The following is a 15,252-nucleotide window of genomic DNA, read 5'->3' on the forward strand; positions in this document are numbered from 1 at the left end:
ATGCATGAGGCCCTGGGTTCGATTCCTCAGCACCACATAAGCAAAACAAAAAAGCCGGAAGTGGCGCTGTGGCTCAAGTGGTAGAGCACTAGCCTTGAGCTGAAGAGCTGAGGGACAGCACCCAGGCCCAGAGTTCAGGCCCATGACCAAAACAAAACAAAACAAACCCCCAAAAAACCTCTTGTACATTTCCACCAGAGCATGGATGCTGTTCTGATATTAATCATTTGTTGAATCTCACATCTTCCACATCACCTTTTAAATAAAAACTGAATGGGTCAGGCACTGGTGGCTCACGCCTATAATCCTAGCTACTCAGGAGGCTGAGATCTGAGAATCATGGTTTGAAGCTGGCCCAGATAGAAAAGTCCCCATGAGACTTAGCTCCAATTAACCACTCAAAGAAAAAAACAAACAAAAACAAAAACAAAACCCCAGAAGTGAGGCTGTGACTCAAGTGGTAGAGTACTGGCCTTGAGCAAAAGAGCTCAAAGACAGTGTCCAGGAACTGAGTTCAAGCTCCACACAGAAAACATACAGACACACAGACACAGACACAGACACAGACACAGACACACACACACACAAATGGATAGGCAAGGTGGATTTTTCACTATGGGAAATAACTCTTTGTGTACTTATACTTGTTGCAAATGTGGAATCATTAGACCATCTCACTATCTGCTAAGACTTACAGGGATTCTGAACATACATGTATTGTGTTTAGTTCATAATCTGGGTCTTGGTTTTGAGATCTGATATGGACTAACAGAACGTGTGCTTTGGCTGTTGCCCATGGTATAGATGTGTGCTGTGTTCTGTGCTAAGTCTCAGATGTGCAGCCACTGCCACGTCAGTTGCCTCAGATGCCTCATACCCTGGCTCATGTACAGACTGCACTCAGTGAGCCTTCTCTGATCCTAGGCAGAAGACTTGGACAAGGAGGAAATTTTGCATTTAAAGTCCAGAGGTGCACTCTCACCTGCCTTTGAGCAAAGGGAGCATTGGGGGACATACTAAGAAAGAACCAAAAGCACCCTCTGGTATCCCAGAACTATCAGAGGCTCACAGATACACCTCAGGGTCAGTACAAACTCTCCTGAGGCTGGCTGCTGGACATACAAAGAACAACAACTCCATACTTACTTTGCAGACAGACAAAAGAATGCCCAGCAAATGAACCATTGCTTTTGAGCGACAGCTTTATATTTGATTTACTGTGTCCTCCCTAAACGTAAAGTTTATAGAAATTTCTAGTCATAAAATTGTCCCTACTTCTTGACAGCATTCAGTCTAGAGCACAACTATTTCCTCAATTCCCCAATCATGACCTAATCCTGTAGTCGTTTCTAGCATCCTTACATTGGAAGCCCCAAGGTTCTCCACAGCATGTATGCCCTGATATAATGAGGAATGAACCCAGTGTGTTTAAGTACAAGTGTGTTCCTCGGTACATCGTGATAGAAAAGCACTGACATCCCATAAGTTAAAACCTTCCTGTGGCCACCAAGCCAGTGCCATCATCCTGCCTTCTCCATGCTCTTCTCTTGTACTGAGGTTTTGAACTCAGAGCCTGGTGCTTACTAGTCTGGTACTCTACTATTTGGGTCTTACCTCCAGTCTGGTTTCTGTTGGTTATTTTTGAGATCGGGTCTCAGTTCCTACCTGACATAAGCCTGTGTTGTGCTGTGACAACATGATTTGCATCATGGCCAGGATCAAGGCATGGCCACCATGCCCAGCTTCCTTCTGGAGATGGACTGTTATAGGTCTTTTCTGTTTGGGCTGGCTTTGAATGGAGATTCTTCCAATGTCCTCCTCATTTTGAATATGAGTCTCCATCCGTATTTCTTTCCTCCAATCATTGAAGAATGCATGCTCATCCTCTGTCCCCTCATTTACTGTCCTCCTCTCCCATCCCTGTGAGAACTGCCTGAGAGATTTTCTCCAAGCATGCCCGTGGCCTGACCAGGGGTTGACCCAGCTGTTTCCGTGGGGATGATTTCCAGCTTTCCTGAACCAGACACACTACAGCAGGAACCCAGGTAGAGGGGTTCACCAGGGGTGGTTTGTGCACTCGCCCAAACTGGAATTTCCTCTTCATCATCCATGGCCTGAGGAACCATGATTTGAGGAGATTTCTACCTCACAGAGGCAAAATTATTAACCCACATCAATGTTCCTGTTTATAGGAAGCCAAACTTCATTACTAGATGAGGATATCTCTTACAGCTTTCCTGCTCCTCAAGGTGGAGGTGGGGGTGGAGCAATGTGGTGGAGGTGATGGGGATAAAGTGGCAGGGATTCACCCAAGCAGAACCCTGATGGGGAGAAGCTGGGGATCTCCAGGACTATGTTATGTGGCTCCATCCTAATGGGTTTCTCCAGGAACATTCCCTCCTCTTCACATTGGGCCATATTTTAAAGGGAGATGTCCACATGCCCTTCTATCAAAGAACACATTTGAGAGATGTTTACTTCCTGTCCTCACCAAGTCAGGCTCAACAGGATCAGCAGCACCACAGGGCAGAGACCTCCCTGGGGTCAGTGCTGTGGTCTGAATAGACATTCTGCATCTTCTCCAAATCCTTATGTCAAAATCCAGGTGAGGTCAGGTATTTGGGGACTTGATGAAGTTTTGGGATTAGAACCATCACCATCAGGTTCTTAGAAAAACAAAGACAAAGAAAGAAAAAATGGAGGAGGGTAGAGAAAAGTTTCAGAAAAATGGAAGAAAGGTAGAAGAAAAGACAGTGTCTGAGGTGGATGCATTTCTGGGTGGATGTAGCTAGAAGGGACCACTGTGAAAAAAGGACACTTGATAGGCATTTGGTCTGCTAGCATCCAAGGTGGTGAGAAATTCATGTCTTATTTGTTTATTTGCTACCCTGCATATGACAGTATCCCCAAAGGACTGAGACATCAATATGGGGAGGGAGGATGAGCCTGTTGAAGGGCTGAATGGGCTTCACAGGTTCAGGACAACACAGTCTCTAGAGAGGGGGCACTCTAGGAACCCTAGGCCTTGAGGCAAGCTCAGACACAAGCCAGCCCCGGGCCTGGAGCTGGGAAGGACACAGAACCCATGGTTATCTGTGCTGCCCTGGACCCTGTGACTCTGAGCAATGCTGGCAGATTAATTCTCTGTAGCTGGAGAACGGGATGAGGGAACACGGAGTGACTAAAGGCAGACTCTGTTGGTTGAAGATTTGAGCACCATTGAAACCCTTCATTGTGTGGTCTTGGCCCCTTCAGTCCCAGGAAGCTGCTGCTCCCTGCTCATGGCACAGGTATGCAACCAACTTAAACTGGGTGATACCAACCAGATCATTGAGTCTAGAGGGGACAACGCTCAGGTTTGGAGACAACTGGAGATAATTTGGGCAGAGCAATGGGATCAAGTGCCCAGGGACATCCACACTGGAGGATCTCACAGTGGATCAGCAGATCTCTGTGTGTGTGTGTCTCTCTCTGTGTCTGTGTCTCTGTCTGTCTGTCTGTTTCTCTGCTGGTGTAAATTTGGCTGTATCCTTGGTTATCAGTATCATTAGTTCATAGCCTCCTTCTCCTCCAATTGCTGCATGACCTTAGGTTAGCTCTATGACTTGACTCTTCCAATCCAGGTCTGGCTATGAATCCCATGCTGTCTAGGACCAGGCTACATTGCACAAGCCTACAGCCTCACATACTTCTGCCTTAGCCTTCTGTGTGCTAGGCTTACAGGTGTTTGACAAAGCTGAGTCTTCTTTGTAAGATTTCGGCCTTTGAGCTTATATTTCTTGGGATTTTTGTGAAGATTCTTTGGAGATGACTGACATTGAATACTTTGGCCCCTGTCCTCTCTTAGGAAGCCCCTCTTCTCTCATTACAGTTCTCTTGGAACCTGGGGAATGCAGGGTATTTTCCCTGTAGTATCTGCAGTGGGCCCTGGTTAGGGTGAGCTTACTCAGCAATACTTCATGCATGGTCCTGCGTTTAAAAAGATCTTCAAGTATCACAGCTGACAATGTCACCTGTTTCCTTCTGGGTCTATAAATGATCTAGTCTATGGGAAAACATTAATAAATACTAGATACTATTATTATTGAGGAGATCATTTTTCATTTAGGGAAACTTTCAGGAAGTCAGAATAATTTATTGTAAACTGGAGAGACATATGCTTCAAAACAGATATGTTCACAAAAGAGTGGGACCAGGAAAAATGCTGATCTCCATCAACATAACCCTCTCCACCTTGCTCAGCAAGCTCAGCTTCTGCTCACTCTCTAACATGCTATATTATATATTTCAGGCCCCTTTGACTACCTCCTCTTCCCTACTCTGACCCCTTTTAAGTAGGAGAGCTATGAAGGGTACAGCAGCCATAGCCCCTTGCTCAGTGGTGATGTTAGACAGAGGCTCTGCCACCATCCAGCTGTTCTGCATGCTACTCCTGTCCAGGGACTGATCCCAGGTGTAGAATTCAATGTTGATGGTCATTGCCTTACTCACCACAAAGCCCAGACCCATGTTTCTGAGACCCTGGAAGGAAAAGGGAGAGTTAGACACAAAATCCCCAGACTCATAAGCACCTCCTGGATGCCAGACCTGGTGCTGGGGCTGTGGGTGCAGTGCGTGGTCACACCTGACTCTAGTCAGAGGCCTTGGGCTTGAGTGTTGTTTCTTCTGATTTCTGACTGGTTTCATGAGCAGGTCACTCAGCTTCCTCCTTTGTGACTAGGGAAAATCTACACCCCACTCTTAGCATTGGGAGAGATGAGGAATCTAATGCAACTCCACAGCTTAGCACATGGCTGGAGCTATGAGTTATTGCTACTATGGAGACAATGGCCATGAAACAGGCAAGTGTTCCTATTTGAACAGCATAAGTACCAATAGTTAATAGGAGTCTCTCTGTCAATGTTGATGATAATCAGCTCCCGGAAATGAACAGTGCTTGGCAGGGATGATACGTGGTTTTTCTCAAGAATCCCCATTTGAGCTGGGCATCGGTGGCTCATGCCTGTAATCCTAGCTACTCAGGAGGCCAAGATCTGAGGATCACAGTTCAAAACCAGCCCAGGCAGAAAGTCTGTGAGACTCTTATCTCCAATAAACCACTCAGAAAACTGCAAGTGGCACTGTGGCTCAAGCGGTAGAACGCTCATCTTGAGCTGAAGAGGACAGGGACAGCGTTCAAGCTTAGAGGGATGGACAGAGGAGAGTTTCTGTCGTGGTCCAGGAGTGCCAGGGTCTCCTGGGTGAAGCCATGGTGAGGACAGTATATGAGGAGCCACAACATGAATGGAAGAGCTCAACAATGACTGAGTCATTTGTTATGAGTGAGAGCAGTAGCTCCTGCAGGGCAGGGCCACACATCCCAGAGGGGGCTTTGCACATCGATAGGGGGAACAAGGCAGGAGCCTGTGGTCCACAGGAGACAGTGGTGAGAGGCGAGAGGCATGACAAAGCAATGCCAGCAGCTAACTTTGTTTGGATCCTGGTTTAGAACACATCACCAGCAAGAACCCATTCCTGACAATGGAGTAAATGGGATCACAGACTGGGTTTAGCTGACAGGAAATGTGGCATGATGCATTGAGATGGATAAAGGTAGAAGGAAAAGGTGTTGTGATATCCTGAATTTCACACGTAATAGTAGGGAAAGAGGAAGGAAGAAGATGGTTGAAATGAATTGTACTCAGTGAGTAAGGAACATGTCACAGCAAATCCCCGCTCCTGAGCAGGTGTTCTGAGGACATGACACCACTGCCCTCTCACCCAGCCTTTCCTTCCCTTTCCCCTGGGCCAGAAGTGACACATCCTTGGCAGGCATATTGAATGAGAAACCTACCTCAAAATATGGGTGTGCAGGGACAGGGAGGTAATTCCTATGTCCTAGGAGCAGAGAACAGGAGACATGGCCCTGGTGCGGAGCCCAACACAGGCCATAGACACTGGAGGAAGACAGCTCCAGCCCCAGAGCCTATGAGAGAGGTACGCCAAGCCCCGCCATGTTCTAGGGGATGATGGTTGCGTGATCACGCCTTCAAGGTGGAGAACTCTGCTGTCTCCTATCAGATGCAGGGTATGGCAAGGATGTAACTCTCACAGCTGCGCCCACTGCTCCTGATGCTCTTCCTTCCTTCCTTCCTTCCTTCCTTCTTCTTTCTTTCTTTCTTTCTTTCTTTGTTTCTTTCTTTCTTTCTTTCTTCCATCTGATTTCATTATGTCTTCCACCTTACATTACTCTCTCTGGGACAATCTCAGGCTTCTTCCCCAAATGAAGTGTGAGTGTGGAAAAGAGGCCATACCTCCACCAGTTCCTCCTAGAAGAGTAAACTGGCAGTGGTTCTCCAAGGCAGAAGGTGTCTTTTTTACCCATCAGACCTTATGAATGGAAAGCAAATGGAAAATTGAAAAAGAAACCTCATCAATTAGGGGGTCTCCTGAACTGGGGTGGTAGTGCTAGAAGGGAACAAGAAAGAGGTGACTACCTCCTTCTCTCCATCATGACTCCAGTGGTGGTAACAGTGCTAGTGCAGGGCAGTGAAGGGTTAAAGGTCTGGGCCGTGGGGGTGGGGGCTGCCCCCAGGAGCTGTCAATCACCTTCCTGGTTTATCTATCATCAAGGTCTTTCTCTCCCCTTTTGGGGGTCTTTGAGCAGTGGTCCCCTAGCTCCCCTGTCCCCAAAGAGCCAAGATGAAGAAGGGGTTAGAATCTGTGTCATTCAGTTTTCTTTGCATAAGCCCACTTTGGACTTCAGCTCTTGGCTCCTCCTTAAAGACGAATCAGAGGAAACTTCATCCCAATCTTTTAGATGATCAAAGATCACTGTCATTGAAGTCTCTCTGTCACCCACAACCTTAAAAAGCAGGAACCAATCTGAGAGTCAAAGTATTCCCCTTAAGCCTGCCATTTGGCCATGGCCCCACCTCTCCCAGATGCTGTCCTCCTGAGTTCTTCCAGACTGGACCTCCAGGTTTGAGGATGGAGGTGGAGGAGCTCAGGGACAGTGGGTCCCCCAGTTTGCCACAGGCCTCTTCTTACCCTGACTGTGGCCTCTGCTGCTTGGTGAAGTGCTGCTGTGACTCTTCTCTCCTCCACATGGGTTCTCAGCAGGGCTGATCATGTGTGACTTCCTACACACAGAGATGCTCACTCCAGATGTGGGGAGGGGTGGTGGAAAGGGTAGCCACACCTATCCGGTGTCATCTCAACTTAAAGGCCATCTCATCTGAACTTGAACTCAGTCTGTAGCTCTCCTCTAGGCCCTGTCTGTACCCCACCCACTCATCCCAAGTCACTGGAAAGTTAATGCCTGAGGGAAACTTTAAGAGAGGAAGAGGCTATGAGGATGTCCTCTTTAGGTTGAGATGGACCTTTTTATTACAGGAGGGGATTTATTGTGACCAGAGTGAGTTTGCTTAAAGGAAAGAGCAAGTTTGCACACTGTCTTCTGACCTCTGCCTTTTGTCATGGATGATAGAGACAAATAGATTCAGAAAGAAATCCAGAAACTACATCTGCCAGAGTGAAGCAGGCCCCACACTGGGTCTTCTAGTTCTTAAAGGGTCTGGGATCTCTCTTCTCTCCCTTGTGCATTCTAGTCTCTAGATCTGCAAGAAATAATCCCTGCTCCCATAAATTATCTTAGGCATTCTGTTACTGAAGTATAATACAAACTGAGGTACTCCCCTTCTCTGAGGGCAGATCACTTTGTCCATTCCTCTCAAACAGCTCTCATTTCTTTTTTTGTTTTGTTTTGTTTTTTTTGGATCCGGTCATGGGGTCTGAACTCTGGGCCTGGGCACTGTCCCTCAGCTCTTCAGCTCAAGGCTAGCGCTCTACCACTTGAGCCACAGTGCCACTTTCAGCTTTTTTCCTTTTTGCTTATGTGGTGCTGAGGAATCGAACCCAGGGCCTCAGGCATGCAAGGCAAGCGCTCTACCACTGAGCCACCTTCCCAGCCCACAGCTTTCATTTCTATTTGTCTCTCTTCACTGCCAATGGCTTCCATCCTAGTCCCACATCCTGGTATCTGTGGTCTAAACCACTGCAGAGTTCACCCAGTGCTTTCCCCACCTCTGCTGCAGTCCTCTTCACACTGCTTTCTAAACTGCAGCTGATCTGGTAATATAAACCCAACACCTCACTTCCTGGCAGAAGCCCTGTGAGATCTCTCCACTGCTTTTGGAGAAATAGAAGATCCTTAACACGTGGTGTCTGACTACCTCCATTCCGGCCTATGCTGCTCTATCCAAACTCACTGACATTTAGACAAGTGGGCCCCAAAATGATCGTGCTTCACTTTATACACAAATAGCTCATAACACAGGTGGTTTTGAAGGAAGCTTCCCCTTCCCTAGATATTGGGAATCATCAGGTTTGGAGTGGGGACTAAGAAGCTACATTTATACAAAGGGTCCTGGTAACACTGTTGAAGTGATAGCATGGAATCCACTTGGTGTAGCACTGACCACACGTTGGCTTTCTAGTCCTCCAAGGGACTGGGCTGTGTCTGCCCTCGGAGCCTTCAGCTCTGCCTGCAGCCAAACCGTCCCTGGCCCATGTTGCCTTCCCTTCTTTCAGTGCTCAGCTCAGCTCGCTAGGGTGACACTGGACAACTAGTGGACTCCCCCTGTCCCCAAGGGCTACCACAGGCCCCATGGGAGACTTGTCCTGTCTTCCTGATGTGTGGTGTCTGCCTTGTTCCATGTGCTGTCCTCAGATCCCACTCATAGTGTCTGATACACAGTGAGTCTGCAGGAAGGTTTGCTCAGTGAATGGATGGCTGTCATAAACCCAGGAGGAGCTTGTTCCCCCTCCATTTTAGGTAAGGCACAGCAGCCAGATGCTGGGTGGATTTTATGATCATTGGTGGAAATGTGCAAAAGTGGGAAAACACAGAGCGTCAGCACATTCTCTGAGTGGGGAAAAAAAAGTTGTGAATTCAGGTCCCCTGAGGTCAGAGCAGGTGGTCTGTATTTCAAAGGTTTCTCTGTGTCTTTGTCTCCCTCTTGTGGTGATGGCTTTCATTATTCCAATCTCTGCTCAAGGGAGGCACAGCTGGTTATCATGCTGTGGGGGCCCAGAGGCCTGGCTCAGTCGCTCCTTTGCGTTCACATCTCTTGATTTCTCTAATGGAAAGGTCGAAGCTGGCAGTTGATTTAATTCTACTTTTATTAAATAACCAAAACCTCTCTTACTCCAGGTCAGGTGGGTTCTTGGCTTCTTTCTGGCTCTGTTTGCCTCTTCTGCTACCCCAGGACCCTTTCCTCTTCCTGACTCTGGACCAGACACAAGGGCTCAGGTTAGTTCCTGGGTTGGCCAGAGAGAGTTCTGCATCCACCACTTACCTGATGCTGGAGAGATAGTGCTGATGGCTTTCTTGCTCCAGGGCCCTCAGCTCCTCCTTTACCTGGTCCAAGCTGTGAGCTGGGATCTACCACGGGACCTTCGATTCTGCCACCTACTGGAGGCATCTGTCTTAGGGTCAAGGCCCTAGAATTCAGGCTCCATGTAGAGCTAGAGTGAGGAGGCTAACTAGGTTGTCTTTGGGCCAACAGTGGGACACAATGGGCAGGCGGAGAGAAGACCCTGACTCCACAGACAGGTGGACATGGATTGAATGAGATGCCCAGGATTTCATGGTTCAGCATGGGAAATGAAGTCCTGGCATGGGGTCTGATTCAGACTATGGAGGCTGGAGAGAGCAGCAATGACCCCCAAGACTGAGAGAGAGAGGGAGGCAGCAGTGGCTCCAGGCTCTAGGAGAAGATGATGTAACCGTGGATGGGGACCTTCTATTGGTAGCCAGTCCTGGCTAGACCAGGACTGGAGAGGGCCCTCCCACAACTGTTCCACCCCCGCCCATCTCCTCCAATAGGTGGCGATGGTCTCTGCTACTTGAGTGAAGACCTGCTGATACCCATCTCTCTTCCTGGGCCCTCAGTGAGGTTCACCACATGTAGCTTCCTATGCACAGAGACGATCTTCTCTCCCAGATGCTGGGGATGCAAGGGCCGTCTGCAGGACTTCTCTATTTAACCTGACATCCCATTTAAAACTTACATTGCCAAGTGCTGGTAGCACCAGCCTGTAATCCTCGCTACTCTGGAGTAGCTAGGAGTGATCAGAGGATAGCAGTTTGAAGCTGGCAGGAGACTCTTATCTCCAATTCACCGACAAAGCCTGGAAACAAAGCTGTGGCTCATGCAGTACAGTGCCAGCCTGGAGCCAAGAAGGCAGATGAGAGCACAAGAGTAGGTTTTCAAGCCTTAGTACCAGCACAAAACAAACAACAAAAACAACAAATAAAAGTCAGCTCGTCTGCATTTGATTCTGATTGTGCCTAGGCTGGTCTTCTCCTTGAGTGGCCCCATCCACCCTTGCTTCCTCTTCAGAAAGAGGTCCCTCGGATCCCTGCACTACTGTGCTTTGTGTCCATGTTGCCCATACATTAGAAGGTTTGTTCACAATGGAAACCGGAAGAGGTAAAGAGGTGGGAGGGCTCTGTCCTCCTGAACAGATTCACATCATCTTTGGGGAGGGGAGTCATTATAGCCAGGTGAGGATGATTCTAAGAGCATGTTGGCTCTCTCTCTCTCTCTCTCTCTCTCTCTCTCACACACACACACACACACACACGCACACACACACACACACGCGCGCACACACACACACACACACACACACACACACACACGAGTTCTCTGACCTTCTGCCCTTTGCATGGGATGGCAGATAAACAGCCAGAAAAAAAACCAAGAAACTACAAGAGCCACAGTGAGATTGCCTCCACAACTGAGTTTTGTCATCCTTAGAGGACTCCAGTTCTCCACTCTCCTCCCTCACATGTCCTCCCAGACTCTAGAGCTGTGAGAAGTCATTTCTATTCTTTATCATCTTCTACTCTCAGGCCCTGTGTTACAGCAGCACCACAGGAACTGAGACATTTGCCCTCCTTGATGGCAATTCTCTGACCGCTCTCACTTCTGTTCTCTGCTCTTCCACCTCCAATGACCTCCATCCTAGCTCCCAGCCTGGCATCTGTGCCCTGAACCAATGCTATGTCCTCCACAAGTTTCCTTGCTTTGCTGTGGATGTCCCCAGGTCATTTTCTACAGTAGCTGATCTTAGAATAAAAATCCAGTACATGGTTTCATGGCTGAAGCCCTGTGATGTCTCCATTGCTTCTGAAACAAAGAGAAATCACGATCTAAGGAGACTTTCTGGCTCTGGTCTCCGTCTCTGTCTCTCTGTCTTTACCTTGCTCCCTTTGTTCTCTGTGTCTCTGTTTTTCTCTTTCTCTCTATCTCTCTTCCACCCTCTCTCTTCCTCTCTCTCTTTTTTTCCTTTCTCTACCTCCCTCCCTCTCTCTCTGCTTACTGATCTTTAGATCAGTGGCTCCCAAATTTCATATGCTTAAAAATCTTCTGGACAGCTTTAAAAAACAGATGATGTTGGAAAACCTGGGTGCTTCAAGGAGGTCCTGATCTGTTGTGGGGCCTGGTAAGCTGCATTTCCTGGAGCCTCCAGCTGATAACAAAGTAGATGCTACTGCTCCATGGTGCACAGGTTTGTAGTTCCACCCACACACTGTGCTTTCTAGTTCTCAGAGGAAGTGAAGTCTATACATCCCCAGGCCCTCCACCTGTGCCAGGAGCACCTTCCTTCTTGGCCTAGCTCATCCTTCTCATCTCTCAGAGTTCACTCAGACCCCTTGGATGAAGTTTGAAAATCATTCCTGCATTCTCTGTGGCCACAGTTATAACCACAGACGCGTGTGAGAAGACCTTCCTGCTGGAGCTCCCAGAAGCTGGGCTGAGCTTCTTATTCTTCAGATCTCTACCAGTGCCTGGAACACAGGGTCTACCAGGCAAGCGTGTCCATTCTCCTGCATGGTGGAGTCCATTTTCTTCCAGTTCTGCTGAGACACAGCACCCAAGAGCCTGAGAGCAGATAGGCTCCATGATCACGGGAGGAAATATGCTGAACTCCTATGCAGTCACAGGTGCAGACAAGCTCAGGATACAGGTGTACACGGTTCCCTGACTTTCATTACCTAGAGACAGTAGGGCCAGGGTTAACCCGCACCAGGTGGGACTGGGTCTGGCTTTCAGGATGTATGAGGAACTCCGTGTCTGGTAGGACAGCAAGTTATTGAAAAACACTAGAGCTGCTTCAGGGAGCATCTCTCCTGTATGCCAGTGGTTTAGGAAACATTTTAAGCTCCTTTGCTTCTCCTGCATGCCATGGATCTAATGATTGGTGTGTCCCAGGCCTAGAGGGGAGTGTGGGTGGTGCAGGACTTAACTGGTAAATGTGCACAGAAAGCAGAGCTGCCCGCTAGATTCCCACAGAGCCAGGCCCCAAGGATACCAGTGCAGAGGTTCATCCTGCTTTGTCAAGTGAGCAAAACCCAGAGGCACCTTTGCTACTGTAAAATCACTCTAGGAGCCCCTGACAGTGCTGGGATTTGCCCTGGGCTGCAAGAACACAGGGCTGAAGGGCTGCTGGCCATAGCTTGTTTAGACCAATTTCCTTGAATAGTGGATGGTATTTCCTGAGCCTCAGTCTGCTGATCTAATAAATAGGACATCATAGGTTTACCAAAAGGCTATAATTCTGCAAGGGGTCCTGGAATCACTCACATCTGGCTCCAGGACCACTGACAGGAGCACACTGCCCTCTTCTTGTTGACACACCTGTGTCCTGCTGCTCAACTCTCTTCATGGGCTCTGCCAGGCACTTCCCTGAGCTGACCCTGTCCTTCCTGTGTGATCTTCTCTACCCAGTCATGCAGCGTGGCCGCCATAGGACCTTGATATCACCACTCTGTGTGTCTTCTGGTACCCAGAGAGGTTTGGCTCCTAACCACAACATCCCTTATAAGATGAGGCCTGGTGAAATGTTCTGAGCATCTAAACAGAGCGATAGGGTTTCTTCTCCAGTGGAGGCTTTCTGGGCAGGCGGGGTCAGTGCCCCAGTCCTCATGTGGACTCAGAACTTGCATGTGTGCCGGGAACTTACATGTACGATCAGAACCTCGAGGTGCTCACAGTAGTACCTGTAGCCTAGTCACTAAATCCTTTCATTGAATCCATTGGCCCACATTTGTTTTTCTTTTCTTTCTTTCTTTTCCTTCTCTCAATTTGTCCCCCGTGCTGGGAAGTTTCAGATAAAACAGATGTGTTGCCACCCATTGCATCATCATTATCATGCTCCCTAATAGGCTGTGAGGAGGAGAAATCCTTCGTCTTGTAGGACATCAACAGAAGATAATCAGACACACAGCCCAAAGTCCTAGGACTTTTTTCAGAAGCGCTTCCTTCCCCGTGGGAGGAGGACATTAGTCTACCATGTTTCTCTATTTGCCTGGCAAAAAATCAACTGGTTTATTGGTTTCAGAGAAACCAAGATCCTTATTATTTTTCTATTAGTCTGGAGTTCAGAGACTGAGCTTTTAGGATCATATGGACCATGGATTGCTCGTGTGGGAGGACCTCCAGTCAGCCTCCAATCCTGGGCTGTCTGTATTCTCCACCCTGTACTTGCGATGTGTGTCCCCAGCTGGGGTGCTGTGGGTTGATGCTGCAAATTGCTCTGTACCCTTCTCTTCATTCCCTGAGTGCAGACTCTGTGCTGTTTAGGTGTCTGGTCACTTTCTCTTTTGGCTTTCTCAAGCTTAGGCTATCAGTCAATTACATGTGTTTACTTGCTCTTCCATCCCTACATGCTAAAGACATTCACATTATACAACTCCTCACGTAACAGACACTTAGAAACTGCTTGTTCTAAACAGCACTGACAATCTGGAAAACTGAAGGGAGGGGCTGGGTTCAGGAGAATGGTAGAGAATGAAAAGAGAGGTGGCAACAATCAAGATTCATTATATTCATAAGCTGATTTATTGAATGGTAACTCCTTTGAACAACTACTTAAAGATTAAAATTTTTTAAAAGCACTGACAATTTATTAAAGTCTGTAGTTACTAAAACCAAAAGTTTAGCATTCCTGTTCCTATTATACATCTATCTCTGTTGCTTAAAGTCTTCATCTTGCAATCACTTTGGAAAAACACTCTTTTATAGCACCTTTAATTAATGAATTAATTTGTGTGCTAGTACTGGGGCTTGCACACAGGGCCTGAGCTCTCACTTGGATTTTATGCTTAAGTCTGGGGTTCTACCACATGAGCCACAGCTCAGCTGACGGTTTGTTTTTGCTAGTTCACAGGAGATAAAGTCTCACAGATTGTATGCCTGGGGTGGCTTCGAACTAGAATCCTCAAGTCTCAGCCTCCTGAGTAGCTAGGATTATAGGTTGACCCACCAGCACCTGGCTTTATGACATCCTTATGACAAGGGGCAAACAACCCCAAAGTATAGCACAACCTTGCAGGATGGACAGACCACCCCAGAATGAAGATAATTATCTCCAATAATGAGGTGGGAGGAATCATCATCTCATGGGGACCAAATTGCTTCCCTCAAATGGTGATTGTGATAAGCCATCTCTCTGGAACCTCTGATAGTACCAGAAATCAAGAGAATGAGCGATCAGGCCATCCCTTACCTGGGACTGCTTACTTATGCATACCTCTTTCCCCTGCCCCAAATCTTCCTCATTGAAACCTAAAGCTCGGGTCTGTAGTGGAAGTGAGAGGAAATACTTTGTGTCAGCTCTTCCTGGCAAATGTGTGCTTGCACAGCCGTCCCTCCTGCAGTTCCCCAGATGCGTTGTCCTTTGCAGAGCAGGGTGCTCAGCTGCATGCTGCACTGAGGGTGCGGAGGGCAGCCCTTCAGACCCAGGTGAGGACCGGAAGCCATCTGGAGGAGGGAAGTGGAGTTGATGAGATTCCTGAAGTCTGAAGACTCCAACTGCTCAAAGACAGATGACCTTCCAGTTTCTCTGGACCCTTCTGCCAGCCATAGATAGACCCCTCTTCTGTACAGTTACCACACCCATGGCTCACAAGTCATCAGATGCTCCTGCCAGTGACACATAGAGGACCAATGGAAATCTAACAATGAGCACAGGGCCCCGCCCCAAGCATGTGTGACATCATCTCCCCAGCCCCACCCACAGCACCAAAAAGGGGCTGCAGTTGTTCACAGAATTCACTTTCCTTTGGATTCTTGGGAGAAAGCCAGGGTGCCTGCCTCAGCTTGTGTTCTAGGATCCAGTCATTGCTAATTTGGAGTTGTTTTTTGTACTTAACGATATTTTTAGTGAGATATGAATTAGAAGATATCTGTAGAGCAGTAG

Source organism: Dipodomys ordii, unplaced genomic scaffold (genome assembly GCF_000151885.1).
Source record: "Dipodomys ordii isolate 6190 unplaced genomic scaffold, Dord_2.0 Scaffold19, whole genome shotgun sequence".
NCBI classification, from domain to species: Eukaryota; Metazoa; Chordata; class Mammalia; order Rodentia; family Heteromyidae; genus Dipodomys; species Dipodomys ordii.